The sequence below is a fragment of the Juglans microcarpa x Juglans regia genome, chromosome 4S (genome assembly GCF_004785595.1).
Source record: "Juglans microcarpa x Juglans regia isolate MS1-56 chromosome 4S, Jm3101_v1.0, whole genome shotgun sequence".
In the NCBI taxonomy this organism is placed as follows: domain Eukaryota; kingdom Viridiplantae; phylum Streptophyta; class Magnoliopsida; order Fagales; family Juglandaceae; genus Juglans; species Juglans microcarpa x Juglans regia.
In genome coordinates this window covers 25,004,092-25,021,646 of record NC_054601.1, presented here as the reverse complement: position 1 = coordinate 25,021,646, position 17,555 = coordinate 25,004,092, and the positions used below count along the sequence as shown (strand labels likewise).

The window sequence follows — 17,555 nt, the reverse complement described above, 5'->3', positions numbered from 1 at the left end:
GTGAAAAACTTTTAACAAAATCATTATTTTGAAGGCATGACAAATAAAATTTTATTAGAAGGAAAAATGGAATCAACATAAATGGCATTTTGAAACTAATTGAAATTTGAATATTTGTGCTTAAGTTCAACCATCAAAATAAGTATAAACATTATAAAGTTTGATTTGAAACTTATACAGACAAAATAAATATGAACATCTGCACTCGAGTTTAATATCAAAAAATGTATAAACATGTATAAGATCTGATTCAGAACTTCTACAGAAAGGGGGAAAGTTTACCATTCCCTTCGAATAAAGTTTTATGTTTAAGACACCTAAACCTTCATGTGTCCTTGTTTATTTCAAAATTCAATTGACACAACTCTTATATTTTCGCGACCATCATTTCATTCATTTCCCAAAAGATAAAGTTGATTTTTCATACAAATTAACAAATTAAATTTATATCCAGCTAACAACCATGCTACCAACTTGTTCATATCTCATTATTTTAATAAAATAATAATGCCTCTAGAGTAAACCATTCTATACAAGACTAAGAAATTCCTATAGTTTATATGTAGTAATTAATTCAATCTTCTTAAACATTGTACTTTTCTAACCTTTATCACTATTCTCAATAATAATTGATGTTAGACTTAAAATGAATAAACCAGGGTCTAAAACTCTTAGTGTAAATTTGACATGCTCATGTTCATCTAAATTAGAGTCCATTTTGTACAAGAAACCTTGTAAATATATTCATATACTTGCTGCAAGAAAATCATTTTAATCACATTAATACTTTGAGTTCGACACTTATAAACAATAACAGAATTTAAACCATTATGGATGAACTAATAGTGTCATCGCGAGATCCCTCCTTTGGGAGATAACGCCAACACACAAAATGTTCCTTCCAATTTTGTGCATAAACTAGTTGTATCATAGAAATTCTCATTTGGGAGTAAACTCTGACATACAAAGTGTTTCATGCAACCTTAAATTATGCGTATGAACTAACTATATCACCAGAACGCTGCTTTGGGAGTAAACTCTGGTATACAAATTGTTCACTCCAGCTTTATTTTGATGGATGAAGTAGTAATGCTATCAAAATCCTCATTTAGGAATAGATCTTGACACACAAATGGTTCACTCCAACTTTACTTTGATGAATGAATTAATAGTGTCATCAAAATTCTCATTTGGAAGTAGATCTTGACATACAAATTGTTCACTCTAACTGTACGTTAATGGATAAATTAGTAATGTCATCAAAATCCTCATTTGAGAGTAGATCTCGAAACACAAATTGTTTGCTGCATCATATACATCTTTACTATTGAGTTTAATAGTTTTTCCATCAAAATTAAGAAAAATCTTGTATCTTTGGACAACCAATTTTTTCATTAATTTTGGTGCAAACCATTTGCTCTATATGGGATAAAAATTATATATGGCATATCAAACAGTTAGAGCCAAAAACCAATGTTAAATAATTCATGCATTTATTGAACAGAAAAAACATGCACATAAGAGAAAACAAATTTTAGATTTTGTTTTTTATAGGGCTGAGCCAAAGTTTTGGCCTACTATGCTGGCCATTACATATTATTGCCCCTTTCATTCTTCTCAGACTAGGCCGAAGCCACAACCCAGTATGGGCCCAAAGCCTTTAATGGGTTGAAGAAAACCCTACCCGCCTTTTTTTTTTTCCTCTTCTTCTTCAATATTGAGTAGTCGTTGCACCAGATAGCATTCTTACTTTGTTCTGGCACAGCCATGGATGTTTCCGGCGAGGTGAAGCCTACAAGGCGTCCCCGGCCTTCTCCCGCCTCCGATGTTTGCCTCCAACGTCCACCTCCTTTCTTCCTTCTCTCAGTTGTTTTTGTTTAATATATATATAAATAACACTGCCGCGATCATTGGGCTTTATAGCTCTATGCCCGCCGTCACAAAGCTGCATGGCGACAACACCCCTGCCTAACACTGAGCCCATAATTTAGGTGACAAAACACCCTAAGCCGCCCAAAAAAAAAAAAAAAAAAAAAAAAAAAGAAGAAGATCAAGCTACAAAATGAAGCCATAGATTTATAAAGAGCAAGCTACAACATGAAGCCGCAAAGTTACAAAGAATAAGTTGCAATTTGAAGCGTCTAATTACAATGACATACAGTAAAAGCCAGCTAAGTACAACAAAAAGTTGTAAGGCGCGACAAACCAAAGCCTTATCAAATAAAGTCGCTAAGGCCCTAAGAGGACGACTATCTAACAAGGGCGAACAAAGGCATTGCAAACAGACAAGTGGATGGCCAGTGGGATAGTTAGGAATCCCATAATTTCCTACAACAAAACTCCCCAAGCAAGCCACGGTAAAGAAAAAAGAAGGAAAAGCACAAGAGGGAAACAACGTAAAGACAAGAAGCCTAGCACAACCAAAATGTGAAACAATTTCATTAATCAAAGTTACATACAAGCTAGAGGGTGATGACACATAGGTATATACATTTACTAAAAAGAAAATAAAGGGAAGAGCAAAATAAAAGAGTGGCAACACCACCAAGAAGCTAGGGCGTGGCGACGTCAGACCTTGGCACCGGGAGTGCCAACCTCAAGAATGTTGGGAGCAGGATCACCGGGCTTGGAAGCAGCAGGCTTGGGCACGGTCAGGAAGGCAGGATGCGTGAAAGCATCAAGGATTTCTTTCCTTCACAACTGTGCTTGAACGCAAAATTTGCTACGTCGACAGTGATCTGGGCAAGGTCAAGGCCCTACAAATATTTCTTGAAAGTCCGCGAATGTAGTTGCAAACTCCCCAGCAGGTGGTCCTGCATCGACCTATGACCCTTGGCGCACTCGTGCCCCCAAGCAAGATTGTAAACTCCCAGGACTAACTTCAGTAGCCTGTCCAGGCGGGAGATGACCTCTTGTACCCGAGACAGGTTGCCCCGAAGATCTATAACAAGTCGCTCCGTCTGCTGGCTGTTGAGCCTCTTCCGACAGCGATTAAGCTCTTCACATTTCTTGTGCACCTCCCCAAAGCAAGCAGTACCCTCCTCAACTCTTGCTCCAACTGCTCCCTTTCTTCCCTCTCACCATAAGCACACTAAAGGGTAGTCTAGGTCATCACGCAAAGGTCCTAGTTTTCTTGCTCAATGGCTTCTTGGTCGTCCACAATGAAGGCCGCTAGCTGAGAAGAACCCTGACAACAAGGGGGCCGACATGCAACAATCAATAAAAGGAAACTAGAAAATAGCGAAAGAAAGGAAAAAGACAGAGAAAGAAGTCGCTGAACCTCGTAGAAAAAGCCGGACAAACACTTGGCAACTTGGCTGATAGCTTCAGCATGACACCCCTGTTTCCAGTCGAGCCAAATGGGGGATAACTTCTACTGAGCCCTCAGCCTCAGATGCTTGCGCAGCTGCCTCAGCCCAATGAGCCTCGTTGACAACCTCTTTTGGCATGCGTTCCCGTTTGGGCGGGTGGATCTCTGCACAGACTTCTCGACCGACTATAACATCTAGAGGGGGCCCACCCTCTGCTTGGTGCTCTGCTCGGATGGGCAGATCTTCGTACGGACCTCTCAGACCCAAGCCGACTACAATATTCAAAAGGGAACCACCTTTCACATGGTGCTCCACCTCCACGACACGGTTATTGGAAGTAGCGGTCATCACCCTCTCAATGACGATGCCCAAGCCTCCAAGTGACCTAACATCCTCCCCACCTACTACCAAGTCAGGAACCCTTGAGCAAACCTAGACCAAGGAGTGACTGCCTGTAGCAAAAAGAGTTGTAGTAGGGGAGGAGACCCCCAGAGAACGTTGTTCCACAATAGCCTGCCGAAGATTCTCGACTGCATAAACTCCCAGAGTAGGGCATTAATTTCACCCGTTTCTGAGAGCTTATCAGCAGCTTTAGTTGATGGGGTAGCACTACGGGAGCATCAGTCGAAGGCCTCTCGCCGGTGTGTCCAAGGACTCCAAGGAAAATGGTTCTACCGACACCTCCATGCTAGCAGGATAGTGGGATGCCTTCATCGGCATCACCGGGACAGCAGGACAACGGACCTCAGCCGCAGTCAACGCCCGTTCTTTAGTAAATTGGGCTCCAAAAAGGGGCCCACTGCCGGCCCCGGCCCTTTCAAAGCGAGGTTTCTTTTCCTTGCCCATGGAAAAGGGTCCGAGGGTACTTTCGACCAAGGGTGACCTGAGGCCAGGCAACAGTCACCCTGTCATCATAAGGAACGTGGTTAAGCGGAGGCAAAAAACCCCTTGGGCTTTCCTGAAGAAGGAGGGCTTCCGAGAAGACGCTACTAGAGTTCTTCTTCTCCCAATCCCAAACAATGGAAATATGCCAAGACTAGGCTGTAACATCCCGTATTTTAGTGTATTTTTTACTGAAGGAATTATTTTTGTAGATTCAAAATTTTATTCTCTTATTTTAAAATTATTGGATTTTTAATTGGGTTATTTTTATGATTTTTAATTTACAAAAATAATTTTCGAAGTACTTTCTTTAAATTAATTATTGTTATGTGTTTAAATTTCTTCTCGAATTAAATTAACTTATTATTGGGTTTAATTATTTATTTCCATATTAATCACTGTGTTTGAAATATTTTATTTCACTAGCTGTTTTAAAATCGTTTCCGTTGGATCATTTTCGTGACCCAAGTTATGAGGATTGGACCTCATTTCTTTTCTCTCTATTTTTCTTTTCCTTTTCTTTTTCTTTTCTTCTTTTTTTTTTTCTTTTCTTTTCCTCCTCCCTGATTTCCCTTCCCGCGCGCGACTCTCTCTCTCTCTCTCCGTCCGTTCTTCTCCTCCCCAGCCCGCCGCCGTGCGCCGGCAGTGGTCGACACCGCCCGGTTCCCTAGCTTCCCCAACCACCGGCGACGCTACCCCTCCGATCTCAACTCCATTCGCGCTACCGTTAGCCACCACGAGCCCACTGAAGCCTCGGCATTCTTTCCGCCGCTGCGCCGCCGTCGCACCACCATTGGCCACCATCTTCACACCACTTCATCCTCGACCTCTTAGCAACCCATTGGACCCAACCCCACCTCCGATCCGTCACCGGTGACGCTCCACCATCTACATTTCCGATTTGGGTATTTTGGTCTTCTACCGCCCATTGCGCCGCCACCCACGGCCAACCTTCACTACCACTAGATTCACCAACCTCCCTTGACCCTACCCTATCATTTTTGGATCTTCGTTTGTCTCCGTTGAAAAGTGGGTATCTGTGACCCACGGCCACAGTGTATTTTACACTGTTCTGTAACTGTTTTTCCACTTCTTGCAGCTTCGTGATCCTTCGGAAATTGCTTTATAGCGCTGTAAGTATTTCTTCAAAGAATTCTTGTGAATTTAATGTATTTTTGCACTAACACATTTCACTGTATTTGAACTGTTGATTGGTTTTGCCGGACTGAGTCCGAGGAGTACGGGGGTCGGATGGATTGGTGATTGGAGTTGTTTGGTTGGATTTGATGGGACTGGTTATTGTTGGTTTGGATATTGTGTTGGTTCATGTACATTGCATTTGGCACGCATGATCATGTTTGTAAAGGAAAACTGGGTTTTCGTGTATTGCATTCATGTTCATGTGTTTATGAAAACTGGATTTTCATGTGAGTATGGAATTTTGGTGCGTGTGTATCACGACCCAAGTCGAGATGGGGCATTATCTCGGTGGAGCTCCTCTGGTTACTCGGAAGCGGAATATACTGAGTAACGTCCCCTGGATTGTCGCCGGGCAACAATGGGATCGGACGAGAGATTCGTGCCGACTCCGTGGTCCTTCTGCTGGCGGGGACTAGAGGATGTTTGGCCACGTACGCACTGGGCGCGGAACTGGGCATCGCTCGTTGCGTAGTGTGGGTGCTTGGCCATGTACGCGCCGGGCGAGGAACTGAGCACCGCTACGAAGCCAGGAAGTGCGGATGGTCCATAGGGGAGGCCATGGTGCATAGGGTAATAACGGATTAATTGGCTATTTTCTGGGAAAATAGTGTGCGTTGGATTTTGTGTAAATCATTTTCTGGAAAAATGTTTTACGGATTATTTTTGGGCCAAATGAGATTTTGGCATGTGTTGGAAAATTACCATTTTCGGAGAAAATGATGTTTTAAGGAAAAATGCATATTTCATCATATGTATGCATGTTAGTTGCATTAAATGCATTTTATTCTTGAGGATTATTTGGGTTATACTTACCTGCGATACTATTTTGTGATAACGCAGATTTTGATGCAGATGAGGAGGATGAGGGCGAGCCTGAGGAGACGGCTCCGCCTGAGGAGTGATCTGGGATCACTCGTTTGTTTATTTGAAAACTATTGTATTATATTTTTATGGATGACTGTATAACTGCTATTTAAATTTTTACTGATGTTTGATTGTAAATAAATTCTGGTACTTAGTTGACTATCCGCTGCGTTATTTTATTTGTACACTGTTGTATGTACACACACTGGCACTTCGTTGGGATGTGTGACCGTGTTGTCACTATCTTGGCGTCTCGATCTCTGTGTATTTATATAAGGGGGATTGAGGGCGCCACATAGGCAAGAGTAGCCATCGGACGTATTGCCTTATGTTCCAGAACCCTTCTCCAGTTTGCTTGAATCGGGAACTCGCGACGGTTCATGATAAGTGTGATTTTTATTACTCTTTTATTTATGAAAATTGTCATTTTTCCTTCAATACTATTGATTTTATTTTATTTCTATATATATTTCTTTATTTTCATGAATTTGAAGGAATGTGAAGATTTAGTACGTAAGGAGAGAATTTTGGTACAAAATAAGAGACTACGGATTCAGATCAATGAGAGGTAGCGAGATCTGAAGAGGCATGACCAGAATTTGCGGCAGGAGTTAGGAAATAAGCGAGATATTTTACCTCTTGGGTGCAAAGACTTGGCGCAAGGCTCCGGGTGACTATATTGGACGACCAGTCTAAATGACCAACTTAAGCAACCAACCTAAACAACATCGTGGGCAACAACTAATAAAGGAGAGCAGTTTTACTGCTCGGTAGGTTGACGAGAGGGTTCTATCATCCCGGTCGGAAATTTTTCCTATCGGTAGGCGAGGAGACCAGTTATATTCAATGCACACGGCATCTACTTGGTGGGACCCTTCAAAGTTTCGCAATCAATCAGCTGACCACCAAATCCTTCCGAACTCCTTAAATCAAGCCGCCTATTACTGAATCTTCCATTTTAGATAATTCTGTTATTCTTGAGATAATTTCTTTTATGTTAACTTTTATTTTTAGAAACTATTTTTCAGATCTTTAAGCTAGATTGTAGCCGCATTTATCTTATTTTCGCATTTGAGTTTTGACATCTATTTAATCTCGTCTTATGGGATGAATAGAGGAGGAGAGTCTGAGTTTTAGAGAGTTAGAGTTTAGAGTAAAAATATTCATTTTCAATTTCATTATGAACTAATTTTATTTTCTAGAGTTTTGATGTAGTCTAACATTGAACAAACAATTTATATTCTAAGTTATCGTATTTTCAATATTTCCATGATTGAGTGTTTAATATTTATTTTTTGTTCTTAATGTTTGCAATCTTCTAGTTAATTATTGTTTGATCTATTGAATCACAATGAGATCGAGAGGTGATTTGTGATTAAATCTCTATGATTAAACACCATTAGTTGAGCGAAAGTAGAGATGTTTTACCACAATTAGTGCAATTTTCAAGAAAAATCTAAAGAACTTAATGAGTTTCCAATTAGTTAAATTCACACAGAGATATAGAGTTATTAGTTGGAGATATTTTTGGTATTGTTTGAGAGAAAGTATTGAATAGTTAGAGGATTTTTATCATCAACTTGGAATAACTGGAATTCTATAACAAGTAAGAATAAATTGTGTTAGATTTGTTAGATGAAATCAAACGCTCTAGATCTATTTTTATTATCTTTAAAAATCTAAATTTCTTCAGTTTAATTTAGATAATCTATTATTCAAATTTCGGTTTTCCAAATAGTAATTAATTTAGTAAATTTCAATGCTCAATAACATAATTATTTCATGTGGGTTCGACATCCATTTTCTTTAAAACACTTTATTACTTGTTATGATTCTGTGCACTTGTAGATATTTTATGCACAACAGTTCACCTGACCCATCAGAAACTCCTATCCGTGACCAAACACAAAACAAAAACTTTGTGGACCAGTCCTTCACCTTACGATACCGCGACTCCACATTGACGATGGCATGCATCACCCTGAAACTGCAGATGTTCTCCTTCTTCCGTAACACCTTGTGAGTAAGGAGGAACTCACGGTCGGTCAGGTTAGCTTGCTCTGGGTTTGATTCCAGCCCAGATGATACTGCAGCAAATCAAGAGCCTCCAAGCATTCAGATGAAGCTAAGAGAGGGCTAGACCAAGATAATCTAGCAAGTCGCGAACAGGGCGAGGTAAATGAAGCCTCAAGCCACACATAAACATGGATGGAAAGAGGGCAACTCGAGAAGAATGGCCCTTAACATCAACAACACCCTCTTGTTGGTCGGGGACCTTGAAGAACACCGATCCCAATATCAGCGTCTCCTCCACCGGAAGCCATAGGTTGGGTGGATTTCTCAAAGGCCATCGACAAAGAAGTAGAATGTAGTAGAGAAAGGAGAACAAGAAAAAAGAAGAAGATGGGAGAACAAGAATGAAAGGAAGATCACAATGCGGTGAAAGGAAATGAGACTCTAATCCAAATCGCATTTATATAGGGGGAAGACAACGATTAATCTCCCACACCCCGTGGTAGAAGGGAGAAGTATGAGACGCTTTGAATCCCGAAAAACACATACCATGAAGCGACGTGAAGGCAAAGAGTGGCCTGACGCACTCGACATTGATACAATTTAAAAGACGCCATCAAAGTATCAAGAGATGTGCCAACGAAAGTGGAAAGGAAACGATATCAGGGTTACAAAGCGACTGGAACCTCCTCAAACTTTGGAGTCGTGTGCACGTCAGCAGAGAGATCCCGACCTCAACAATAAGGTAGGTTCAAGATTGATAATAATTCCCACCGTACTAGTCTGGTGAAAATTAGCAGGGTAACTGCAAGAGGTTTTTCTCCCTTTCTGTCTCAGCAGGCTTGAGAATGGTGACTAAGGGGACAAGAAGCAAAGACCTAGCCCACAACAATTATTGTTTGGCAAGTGAGAGTATCTCAAGTACTCTCATTACTATTCTTTAGTTTATTATTACTTTTCACATACTTTTCTATTATTAATTACTTTTCATCTACTTTTTACTACTATTTAATATTTTATTATTATTTTTTCACTACTATTCACAAACATTCTCAACACTTCTCAGGTATTCTCACTACCCAAACCAAGATGATTCCCTTCCCATGGGTAGGCCCTTTTGGATGTTACTTGCGTGAGGGAACGTTCTGCAGGGGATGAGACTTACTGACCTGGAGACCTCTCGAATAGTGTCCAGCTCTTAAGGGCTGAAAGCACGGGGGACCCTCGATCCTCTAAAATGAGAGGCATCAATGGACAACCAAGGACGCCAGTGGGATGAGGCAAATCGAGAAACCACGCCGCATTAATGTCACCACTACATGAGCTACAGGCCACATTAATGACGTCGTCCCAGAACCACGCAGCATTAAAGGATTCTGACAAAAGGAACAGTACGAGGGGCACGGACTCCATGGAGGCAAACACAATCTGTCTCTCCAGACTCATGGTATAAATAACAAGTCTCAGGTACGAGAAATGCTCTCTGATCCTTAGACTCTCATACTTATTTACAAACTTTCAAGAGAATTTATTGACTTTAGAGTCGGAGACTCTCCGGCCCCAAGGCTACCATCTTCCAGATTGCCTTTTCTCTATTTCCGCAGACCCAAGTTTTGAAGACCTGAGTTGTTGGAACTCAGCCCAATGCATACAAAACATGATGTTAACAATAATGATCTTCGATTTTCTATGATCCACGATGATAAATAATAACAGTTAGAAAACTTACCTCATTTCATTACAGTTTGATAAAGAATCTAACTTGATTATGAGAGATGGATCACCCTAACAACTTTATTTCCAAGTGTCTTCCAATGGCTAGAGGCACAATGATGTTGTAGGGAAGAACCCTTAATCCCTCAGTGCTATTTGTAGACTTCTGACCATAAAAAAACCTAGAGACATTTGTGTCTCACTGTTACTAAATCTAGAAGTATTTTTGTCCCACTATGACTGATTAATTAAGTGATAATATTTAAATTAGTCTAAACCTATTAGGATATGGGTGTGTGAGACACAGTTTTAATAAAACACTTACATTCTGTATAACAGCGACGTGTACTTTCTTCATGCTTCTTTACGGTGTTTACTAAAATCTCAACTTCGGAGTCAATGCGCTGCAAGAATTTCTTTAAGTATTTCACTTTCAACTTTTTCATGGTTTTTAATCTTTTGCTGCCACGGTGGAAAGACCCTATTGATATAAGCTAATCCTGTAGATACAACATTCGTTTGATAAGGGGGGCTCCATGCTTTCTAACATTTCTTTGATGTTTTTTTCCCAACTCTCTATGTTGATTGTCATTCCCAGCACTAGTCCAAGTGTTTACTTGATCCCTTTGATAATATTCAAGTTCAATATTTTGATTCCCGTTTGTGATCATTGATGCAGTTTTTGCTGCTTTTTGTTGAATTTCCTGATGATCTCTTGTTCGTTTTCCCATCTGTCAAGCTCTTGTATAGCTTCCTGTAGAATTAAAAATACTAGGATGATGGTTCCTTTCTTTATGCTGAAAATCTGGTATTTATTTTTACATTATATTTATTTTCATATTTAAAATAATAGAGACGAGCCTAACAACATTTAATGAATATTAATAAAGTATACATAAGGTTAATAATATCTTCTCAATTTTTTATCCAAACTTGAGAGCCTAGCATAATAGAGATCAAGATAGAAGCATAAAGTGGATATCACAAACGCAACAATATTATTAGAATAGTGAGTTAAGTTGATATTAATATTAGATTCACAGGAGAGATTTCGATAGTGAGTTGAGTTGAGATTTGAAAGTTGAAGAAAATATTACTAGAATATAATTTTTTAATATAATTTTATTTTTAAATTTAAAAAAATTGAATTGTTTATTATATTTTTTTTAAAAGTTTGAGATAGTTGTAATGATTAAATAAGATGAGAAATGATGGGATGAGTTAAGTTGCGATCAACTCTGAATCCAAACAATCTTACAGACTCCTGCCTATCACTCCCTCACTTGAAGAGACACTTAAGCTTACACATGAATTTGAGTGTCTGATCTTGAGGATGGATGTAATACAACTAACGGAGATCAGATAAAATTATAAGGCCTCGTTTGATTACACAGATAAGATAAAATGAGATAAGAAATATGTGAATAATAGTGAGATAGTTCGTGAATAATAATGAAATGATTTGAGTTAAGATGTTTTATGAGGTTTTGCGAAATAAGAGAGAAAAAGTTGAATAAAAATGTTATAAGGTTAAAATATTGTTAGAATATAATTTTTGTTTTGCGATTTGAAAAATTTGAATTTTTTTTATATATTATTTAAAAGTTTGAGAAAATTATAATAATTAAGTAATGTTAACATAAAAAAGTTAAAAATTTAAAAAATTAAAATTAAAAAATATTTGTATTTAAATAATTTTTTGATGTTGAAACGAGATAAAATAGATTGAGACTAGCTGTGAAATCAAACGGGCCTAAGACACACCGGTAGAGAAAGTCAGTGAAAATATTATGTGTCAATTTTCAATTGACAAGTGTAAAAGCGGGACTTTGCATCCCATCTGGACTAAAGTCACTCCCTAAATTGAACGCTCAATTAGGGACGGTGCCAAGATTATAATTTTGAGGGATACCATTAAAGTGATAAAAATAATAGAGTAACTATATACATATAATTTATTATATAATTATTTTCACAGCTCAATTTTAATCGAGTGGTATAAGCATGATAAATAAAATAATAATAATAATAATAAAAATAAGTATGTGGTATAAGCATGATAAATAAAATTTATTTCCTCAATTGTAATATTAGATACAGTCCTAAAACATACAATACTAGTACATTTATTTTGAAAAAAAATAGAATTCACTATTAAAAAAATAATTTTTTTCATATAGATTTTATATTTACTCACTTTTTTCATGTGGATCTTAAAAAGAATGGACGATACTTGCACATCATAATAAATATATTTTCATTTAAAATATATCCCGTTAGTGAGATTTCTTTCCTCTTCTGCATCAAACATTTGTTAATATCTGACCTTTTGATGTTGAATTTTTCACGATTTGGGTATGAATTAATGGCTCAAATTAAGGAGTAAAAAAGGAAAGAAATATTTTAAAAATACTCTCAAAGAAAAAAAGTTAATAAAAGAAATATTAATTTATTTTAAATAAACTACAATGCTTGGCTTATATATATATATATTCAAAAAGAACTCCAAGAATTATGATGGAATATTCTCAAAAACACTGTCCCTAGTCATATAACAGCTATTTCGGAGGTTTTAATAATGATTAAAAAAAAAAGTCTAAAATATTATCCTGTAAAAAAAGCTATTTCGGAGTTTCGCGTGCAGCGGTTAGAAGCCATTGGCTCAGTGGTGATTTGGTCAGCAGCGCTAGTTAACCTGTAAAATATGTAATTTTATTTAAAAAATTTATATTTCTAAAAATTATGAGATTCTTAAAAGTAGGTTTGTATTCGTAAGTCATCTTAACTCATCTCATTACTATTTATTATTATTTATCAATTTTAACTTACAAATCTCATTACTATTCACAACTCATCTCATTACTATTCACAACCTATCTCAACTCATCTCAACTTATATTCGAATTCAAACGATACCTTAAGAATTTAAGAATACGTTTCGTTACTAAACATTTTTTAATTTATTTTAATTTATTATTATAATTTTTTTAAATTTTAACATAAAATATAATAAATAATTTAATTTTTTTAAATCTTAAAATAATAATAATATTAAAAAATAATATTTTAACAATATTTTATCATCTCAACTCAATTCAATTCAACTCAACTCACTTCAATATCAAAACGTAACCTAAGACTGTCTATCTGTCAATATATATTTTTATATATTATGAGATTTATAAACCCATGTTCTCGCTCTCTCTCTCTCTCCAATTTTGCCGATTTCATTCCCAATTTTACCGTTTCGGCAATTATGAGAAGATAAAGTTGACTCATTTAACAAATTTCATACTTTATTCTCTCCATTCCGGCACCGCCCAATTCCTTAAATTTCTCTCTTATCGTCGGATCAGATCCCGGATCAATATTTCTCCTCTCTCTCTCTCTCTCTCTCTCTCTTCAAATAAGTAATTAATTTACTGCAATTTATAAAGTAACGTCGTGAGTCATCATGGGTAGAGTTATAAATTTAGAACCACATTAGTCTAAGCGATGCCGTTTAATTGGTAGCACGAGCTCTACCTTAACGACAAGTCATAAGAACAAATATATTTATTATTTATTATTTAATTACCATAATCTTCAACATTACACCTAATCAAAATCAACCCAAAATCCTATATAAACCCCCACCACCCCAAGCTCCAAGTCCTCCACACAAAGCATCTAATCTCACTCTGACTACAAACCTTTTCTTCTCGAACACATTTTCTCATCATCCAAACAAACAAAACCATTTTCTTTTCTCAACTCCAAAACCTCATCCTCATTACCCTTTTTCTTCCTTTCCCTAGAAAAACAAACTGTTTTCTTCCAGACCAAACATCTAAAAGCTAGCCTTCTGATCAAATCCGTTCAACCGGTCTTTGTTGATATCATCCTTAATTTCTCCAAAAAACCAACTTCAAATGGCTCCTAACATCACCACCACTGGGCTAACCAAGGTCGCCAGCATGCCCACCAGGGCATACGTTACGTTCTTGGCAGGCAACGGGGACTACGTGAAAGGTGTGGTCGGGTTGGCAAAGGGCCTGAGAAAGGCAAAGAGCAAGTACCCACTGGTGGTGGCAATCTTGCCGGACGTGCCCGAGGAGCACCGTGACATTCTGGTGTCTCAGGGTTGTATAGTGAAGGAGATTGAGCCGGTTTACCCACCTGAGAACCAAACCCAGTTTGCCATGGCATATTACGTTATCAATTACTCCAAGCTTCGCATTTGGGAGGTATGCATGCTTTGTTGGTAACCATTTTCTAATTTTTCATGGTTTACACGTATTTACTGCTTTCTGTTACTGCTAGCTAGTTAGTTTGCCTGTTCTAGATAAGGCTTAGTTTTTTCTCGAATAAAAGTAAATTAGTAGGTTCGGTTCCCATCCAGATATTGAGGAAAAAGTTTTTTCAAGAAATATATCCATTTGAATCCTTTGAATCTCTCTCTTGATTTGAAAAGGAAGCCAAGCTTGTCTTTTGTCAGCTTGTGCAACCAAACAATCTTTTTACTTCTGCTTTGACCTCCTTTTAACCTCTTGTTATATATATTTGCTGTTCCTGTGAAAGTGTATACGAAATTGACGGAGCATTTTGTCTGCCACCACTAAAATATTCTTGACGGTGACATAATTTTTTGTAAAAGAAACGAAATTTCTTGTTTTTCTTTCCTACCCGCATGAGTTTCAATATCTTTGTGAGTGGAGTTTAATTTGAAGTTTTGCTACGATGGAAATTGCAGTTTGTGGAGTACAGCAAGATGATCTACCTAGACGGAGACATCCAAGTTTTTGAGAATATAGATCACCTCTTTGATCTCCCAGACAACTATTTCTATGCAGTGATGGATTGCTTCTGCGAGAAAACATGGAGCCACAGTCCACAATACAAGGTTGGCTATTGCCAGCAGTGCCCAGACAAGGTCAAGTGGCCTGCTGAGTTAGGCCCCAAGCCTCCCCTCTACTTCAATGCTGGCATGTTTGTGTATGAACCCAACATGACCACATACCATGACCTCCTCAGGACACTCAAAACTACCCTCCTACCCCTTTTGCTGAGCAGGTAATTCTCGAAACTTCAGGACACAAGAGTGGTTTTTAGTCAATCAAATCAATTATCTGACCCAAAAATATATTTATGATTCTTTCAGGACTTTCTGAACATGTTCTTTAGGGATGTTTACAAGCCGATCCCACCAGTTTACAACCTTGTCCTGGCCTTGATGTGGCGCCACCCAGAGAACATCGAGCTTGACAACGTCAAGGTTGTTCACTATTGTGCTGCTGTGAGTATCCCTTTTTTTTATGAGAACTATCTCTGAGTTTCGTATATACTATTGTTGTTTCTAGGAATGATAGTCTTCTAATGGTGAATTTGTTTGGTTCTTTAGGGGTCAAAGCCATGGAGGTATACTGGGGAGGAACAGAACATGGATAGGGAAGACATCAAGATGCTGGTGAAGAAATGGTGGGACATATACAACGATGAGTCATTGGACGACAAGAATATTGTGCCAGCAGGAGATGCTGAAGTAGGGGATGAACAGAAGAACCTGCAAGCATTATTGGCGGCGCTTTCCGAGGCTGGTGTCGTTAACTACGTTTCAGCCCCATCCGCTGCTTAGTGCTTATGTAGGTTTTATTTTGTTGAAGGGTTGGTTTTGGTCTTTCTGTTTTTCAAGTGGAAGACCTTCCTATACATGTAACTTGTAAGTAATATTGTATCGGTTGGTTTTGGTCTTCTTTATTTTTAAGTAGAAGACCTTCCTATTATTTTTTCATTTGGATTGTCAAGGACTTTTGGGTCCTGCTTGCCATTCCTTGGCCATTGTTTGGGTTTCCCCTTTGGTTTTGTTGGCAAGCTATTATAATTATATACACATGTATTCAATTCATCGTTCTTCGATCTTATGAACGTTAATTACAGATTTGATGACAATGCCATGACAAGTATGGTAGAGATGATAAAAATATGAGCTTATCACATAAAGAGAAAAGAAAAGAAAATAAACTTTTGTGAAGTTAGGTTTCGTCGTAATGCAAAACATCCTTTCGAACCAGCTAAACTCAATGCCACGAAGGGTATACACCATTTCCAATTTTCTTATTCGAGCTGAATTTATACCCATCGAGGGTCATCAAGCGAGTGTAAGGAAATAACTTATCTGCATGTCTGAAATAACTAGATGCATTGCAACCAAGAAGCACAAAAGTATAAAAGGCAGGCCAACTGCCACCGTAAGGCGAGGAAGATGAAGGCGGTTGTAATTTGTACAAAGAATGTAACAACCCAAGAAAAACTCAAACCACATCTAAGCATGCGCTCCGAAAGGACTAGTCAAAGTTATAATTGGAGTACCTTCGAATCATTGTAGATTACAAAAACTTCTCCATTCCAACCAATATGTGATCCCATTCACCACCCTCTTATACTAAATTAGGGTGATTACAAAGAAAATATGGATTTAACGAATTCCAATGAGGAATTTAATCTAACAACATCAAATCTAATGGAAAAAACCCTCTCTTTTGACTCGTTCATTGCTAATCTGCCATTTCCTTCACTAAATCAACCCCGCCCATCTTTTGCTGCTCATATAGAGGCCACACAACCATTGATATGCCCCCCCACGGGCTTAAGCAGTGATTTCCACCTTGAGTGAGGCAAGAACCTGTCCCCCGATTTAGTACCTTCTCACCTGTGGAGTCCATTGCTTCAACCTATCGTTGGAGCTCAAAAATAATAATGAAAAAAAACATTCCTTGGTACTTTTCAAGGAAACCCTTAGCAAGATTTTATTCAAATATGATTTGCTGTTTTTTTCAAACATATGGCATCCTCCCCTTTATACATTGGAGGCTTGCAACAGGAGGCTAGCCTCTCCCCAGAAAAGTGATACTAGGCATATAAAGGGTGGAAGAGGAAGAGGTGGAGTTGGAATACAGAACAGAATTCGACATAGTAACAAAGAGTAAGAAAACAAATAGGTGTTAAACCCTGAGGGGTTCTAATACCATGCGAAAAATGGACCAAAAGAGAAGTTTTTATATTCACTCAAACTTATCTTTTTACAGAACAGTATTGCTGTATATATACATGTATGTCCATAAATAAGAAGATTGCAAGATATCCAAAATTGAGAGGATTACAATAAGCAGAAAAGGAAAGTGTACAAAGATAATAAGGAAAGAATTAACTAGAAAGAGTCAACTGTCTAGTGACAGAATTGATCTTAATCATCGTGGTCTGGCTTTCCAAAGATGCAGATCGGTGTCTAGCTGCGTATGGCCTTTAGTCAGGCTATTAGTTAAGCCTCCATCTGAGGCTAAAGTTAGGCCTCCATTTGAGGCTGAAGATACTCTTAACATATTTGAATGGCCTCACTTTTTATGTTCAAATATAATTTTTTCCATTCCATCATTGACAATAAAAAAGAAGTTATTATATAGAAATACAACAAGACAATTAATTATAAGAGAAAATATAAAAAAATTCTCATGAATACAAGCCCATTATCCCAACAGTATCAACAACAACAAAGCTATATCATTCTATGTTAATAAGAAACAAAGACACAAAAAT

At 37.8% G+C, this 17,555-nt stretch overlaps 1 pseudogene; it reads left to right on the top strand.

The window, feature by feature from the left end:
* Window positions 1-13,686: 13,686 nt before the first annotated feature.
* On the top strand, window positions 13,687-15,807 carry LOC121261920 (annotated as a pseudogene).
* The last annotated feature ends 1,748 nt before the right edge of the window (window positions 15,808-17,555 follow it).